Consider the following 5,733-nt stretch of genomic DNA (forward strand, 5'->3'; position numbering starts at 1 on the left):
TGCAAACGTCCAATAACAGTAGCTATTAAAAAAAAAAAAGCATGCGGGCAAATGGACACCTTTCCCGCACAGTCTGGCACGTTTCCGAACATCAGACCCACTTTCCTATACGCACAGCGGGCAGTGGCCCAGCTGCAGGCGCTCTGTGACCTCCCGCTTCACGCATTCAAATATAGGCAAGCTGTCAAAGAAAGAAAAAATGCTGACATTTGTGCTCGTGCATGCTCAATCCCAGTTACCCGTTATAGAATCATGCATGGGCAGAGAGGGTGACTAGAGCAGGAAAAAGGCCTGTTGTGACCTATTTGTAAGCGACCCAAACCTGTCTCCAAGCGAGCAGGTTGGCGCTCAAGCATCTTCCCACTCTTCCCTTCCAATTTTCTCTTAACGCCCACCAGGACTCTAAACATAGACCCGCAGAGCTGCTGACCCACGAGGCCGCTCTACCTCCACACTGCGCCTGTTACCTCATATGGAGGAACAGCTCCATCGTGGAGCTCTTTGAAATTCGTTTTCTATCCATCCCCCCGAAAAAAACACGATAATGCAAAACGTCATGTAGAGATATTATCCACTGGATCCTTTATTTATTTATTTTTTACATGTAGGTAACTCAAAGGCTATTATCTATAAACTACATAAATGTATGCTGTAAATCAGCACTCCTCTCCAGGTGGTTATTTTGTCAAATAGGGTCAGATGGGAAATCAGGAAATTGAATCAGGAATAAATGCCTAAATAAAAACTAAATACATAAACAAACAAACTTGGACCTGGTTGAAAAGAAAAGTAGTTATTTTAACTATTGGTTATTTTAATGGTGGCTGGGTCTCATCTCATGAGCATGCATTAGGAAGCATAAGGTGGTCACAGAAGACCACACAATTAAACTATGGAGCAAAATGCAGACTGATTCCAAGTGTAAATACACTTCATTCTGCCAAGTGGTGGAAGTAAAAAAAAAAAAAAAGTGTAAGTAAAATATATATCACACGTTTGTTCACCTTTTCAGTAGGGGATCAGCCACTGGACACCTCAAGCTCTCGCTTTAGCTGCAACCCTGCCCCTCAAATGCAGGCATGAAGAAAATGTTAGTTCACTGTGTCTGGAACATGTGGGGGAACATACTCCGACAGCTTTAGGAAAATTCGCTGAGACATTTACTTTGTCACTCAGTTGGAGCTGTGCAGGAACACAGCCTGACTGTATGCTGCACACAGATCCCACGGGAGCATGTCCAATGAGAGCTGTGTGCCTAAAGAGGCGCGACGGACACATGAGTGAATGAATCGGTGTCATCATGAGAACATCATGGCTAAAAAATGACCAACTTGTTATACAGTAAACACGCAGAAAGTGAATGAGAAACATCAAAACATGATGCCTTAACATGTGCGGCATGTGTCACTTCACTCATCATAGAGTCAAACCGTGGGAGGACCGCCATTAGTCACACGGGCCTTTTTTTTCTTTCTTATTTTTTTTGCCTTTCTTTCTGCACGTGCACGGTCTTCTCGTGTTGTGTGATTTTTTACAGTTTGAACCGCAGAAGACTGTAATCTCCTGCACCCACTCTCCCCGCAGTGCAGCCCTCGTCTCATAACACACACAGAAAAAGTTGCGGCAAATCCATACAGTGTGATGGGCCCTGTGCCTACTGTAGCTAGTGCTCTAGCGCCACCGAAAGGATGGCTGGTGCACAGGCAGCTGTGGGAGCTGTAGGAGTGCGGTGAGAGCCTGTTGCGCAGTACAGTATGTGTGACTGCAGAGCAGAGGAGCCGAATGCGAGTGTCTCAGGCACAGTCCTGAATAACTTGCATGTCTCCTTTTCGTATGAGAACTAGTATCAGAAAAGTTAAACATAGTTAGGAGACATGGAAGGAATAAATGCAAGCATGTGTTAGAGATGTTTTAACTGATTAAAATGGACAAAGTGTTGTACAGACAAGGCTGCTCTTTTCATTGAAGCGTGCGAAAACACAATTTGACACGTTTTAGATGTAAAAATGAAGATTCAAAGTAAAGAAAAACGGGCATTCCAAGCACATTTATTGTTGTTTTAATACCTGTTGTTTAGAAATGTGTGATAGAAGTGGCAAAATGTCACTAAGAAGTTGAAGATTTTGCAGGGCTTTTTTTTTTTTTTTTTACAGGCAATTGCAATCCTCACGTTTCCCTCTTTGATCAAAATGATCTGGATAATCAAAGGCATTCCACCTTTAAAAAAAAGAAAAAAAATCTAGGACGTGAACAGGATTTCCATTCTGTTAAAAGAAGTGATCGTTTGTGTTGTGATCAGACAGAGAATGCCTGTTTAGAGCGAGCAGCCCCCTCAGCTGAAGAAAAATGTAGCCGTCCTTTTCTTCAGTGAGCCCACGACGGCACGCAGAACACAAGGCGAGTGATGAAACAGAAGCTTTCTGCCAGCTTCAGGCTCTCGGGGCTGCAGATAAGAAGGAGATCTTGATAAAAAAGCTCAGCAGATTTAGTCTCATGCAGCAAAATGAGGACGAGACGGCACTGTAGAGCTGCCTGGCTGATTAAATGAAAAGCAGAGAAATGACCAAGTGACAGTTCTTATGTCCCAGGTTTTTGTTGCTGCTGTCTCAAGCTGTCCCATCCCCTACTGGGAGCTTTAGATGAGAACCACTAAGCTCTGGAGACATAGACGAAGCAAACAGAGGATCTTTGATTATGTGGTGTCCTATTGATTATGGTGATATTGTTCATATGCATTCTTCTGCCACCACCTTAAAGTGTCTTGTTGTATATTCCAGTGCACAGTTTCATCACACGTGATGTTTCTTAATGTGAAAAGGTGGGGTGGTCCTTAACAAAGAGCAGGGAACGGCAGTATAACAACGTTTTCTTTTTGCTGTCACCACTACAAACAGCCAAGTTATCTCTGTTTTCTGCTTACATTTAAATACAGTGCAGCGTCAGACCACAGCTTACTGTAAGATAGATCTTAGAAAAACATAGGTTTTCACATTCTGTGTTGCATACCAGTTGAACAAGCTAAAAACTTATGAAGTCCCATCTTCTGATTACATAACCCCTTTATGTAATCTGATTACATAAAGTATTATGTGAATGTTTCTGCAATCACACTTGCACAGTTTCTAATTCTGAAAATATATAATGAGTGTGCATTATATGCTTCTCTGCCTGTCCATCCATCCATCCATCCATCCATCCATCCATCCATCTATCCATCCATCCATTTTCTTTTTGCTTATCCAGGTCGCAGGGGCAGCAGCCTAAGCATAAAAGCCCAGACCTCCCACTCCCCAGCCACCTCCTCCAGCTTGTCCGGGGGAACAACAAGGCATTCCCAGGCCAGGCAAGAGATGAGCTGCTGAAGATAGGGACACACTCATATGTCAGTTGAATATCAATGTTGGATGAAGTTTTCTTGGTTTTCCTGCTATGAAAGGGGGATAAAGAAAAGTAGAAAGTGCTGGTGCTGGAGCCTGTCCCAGCGGTCACAGGATGACCAGCATGGTACATCCTGGAAGGGTCACCAGAACCAGTTTAAATTTGGTACCAAACTATAAGGTTTTAGGTTTGAGGCTGTGTAGCTTCACGCTGCTTTGCAGCCAAAAATATCAGAAGCAGCATGAACCTTTGTTATAAGGCACAATGGATCCATGCTTTTGTGTTTTTAGGTCAACCACGGCACGTTCAGAGTCACTTAAATCATTTTTCTGCTGGAGCCTATCCCTGCTACCATAGGTGAGAGCCAAGGTACACCCTGGACAAGCTGCCAGCCTGTCACAGGGCTAACACATAGAGACAATATTCACACCTATGGGCAATTTAGAATCACCAATTAACCCACAATAACCCCACTAAACGTATTTGTTAGGTGTACCTAACAAAATGAATGGTGAGTGTATGTGTGCAGAAGGAATAATAGGTAGAGATCAGAGCCATACCATTAAATAAGTCTAAATTTCCCATCAAATTGAATGTTTATATAGAGTACTGGCAAACAGTAATCATTACGTATGATATCAGAGAATGTATGTTGCAAAAGGAAATATTGTCCCTGTTTGCCATGTCCTTTCTACTCATTAATAAACCTCAGTTCCAGACAAAAGACAAAACGCTTCCTCTTGCATCTCCTCTCAAGCTGTTGAGCTTCACTCCACCATATGATCTGCAAATGACTTTAATGAACGTGTGGAAAAGATGAGAGCAGGCCCTTCATCTAAAACAATGATGATGGCCTCGGGCCAGTCTAAATGAGTACAGGGAGAGTCAAAATCAGGTTTCACAAACTCCTAACCCCAACAGATGTCCAAAATAATTACCACAATCTGTCTCCCAAGGATAAAAATAGGTGATCTTTACATATTTTGCATTATTAATGGACCACTGTAGTAATGTCATCAAACCAACCCACCTCAAACCTCAATTAGTACTGCGGATGTTAGACGAAAGGATCAAAGGAAGAAGGAGGCATTTTTAGACTTCTCTCCTAACAGGTTATAAAATTAGTTATGAATTGGAATAATTGGCCGATACAGTAACAGGATTGTTTGGTGATTTAATGGGTAAATATGAAGACATATAAGAATATACAGCACTAAGTAATTATCTTATGTTTAAATTCATACCCAGTACCACTAAGAGAGACATTTTTTTGGTCTTCAAATAATTTTGTGACACTACAGCAGCCAAGCAATACAACAAACTATCTCCACCAACAGGAAGGACAAGAAGCCTTGAAACAAGTAACAACAAAGCTCGGATCACAATATCACAGAGCCAGTGTAGGACTAGATGAAAAGACAGATGACACTGATGCAGTTCTTGAAGATGCTTGAGAAGCATTATGAAAATAGTTTGATGTGTTTTCATCAAACAATGTGTTTTCAAAAGTGCAGTAAACAGGACTTTGTATGAAGTTAGCAAATAAAAGCTAACCATTGGGGACACTGAGCTGTTCAAAGCCAGACCAGAAACATAATCTCTGTAGTGTCCTAGGTCGGCTCCTTCTACCTGGACATGTATGAAACACCCAAGGCATTCAGGAGCCTTCCTATTCATAATAGCTCGCACTAAGGTACAGTGACCAGATGGCCCATAATAACAGCGAGAATACCCCATAATCACAAACTCCTCACGGGATACCGTGATAGACTGTCCAACTCTACAAAACACATATAAACTGGTTGTGCACATTCCCACGCACCCTCAAATACATTCAACAGGAAAAAGAGCTGGATCACTCTTCCATGTTCAGGAAAGCGCAATGTTCCTCTTAAATATGAGGTTCAGCTAACGGACACGTTTTCCTCACCAGTTCCCGTAAGATTGATGTAGCTTCCTGGTCTGAAAAGTGAAGCCAATGTGAAAGTACCTTAAACCTGCATTCTATTTAACAACCCGCAGGTCCAGCTCCTGCTAAAAGCAGCCACATTCTAGTAATCTGACAAAATGCCCTTACTTTTTTTTTCTATAACCTAAGTAAATACTTAAGAGGTGGATTATGATCTCAATTTCTATTTCCAAGTCTTGTTAAACACAATATGATGCAATTTTATGGCCCCAGTTTGAGTCAAAAAGGAGGATAAAGCACAGTGTGTTTAAGGGCAGACCTACTTTGTTACTAGTAAATTGCTACTATATGAGCATGCAGCGTTCCTATATTTCTCAGACAGCTCCAACCTTCCCTCATGACACCCAAATTCAAGTTAATAAGACAGAAGCTCACTCAACAATGGG

This window comes from Oreochromis niloticus, linkage group LG14 (assembly GCF_001858045.2).
Source record: "Oreochromis niloticus isolate F11D_XX linkage group LG14, O_niloticus_UMD_NMBU, whole genome shotgun sequence".
Classification (NCBI taxonomy): domain Eukaryota; kingdom Metazoa; phylum Chordata; class Actinopteri; order Cichliformes; family Cichlidae; genus Oreochromis; species Oreochromis niloticus.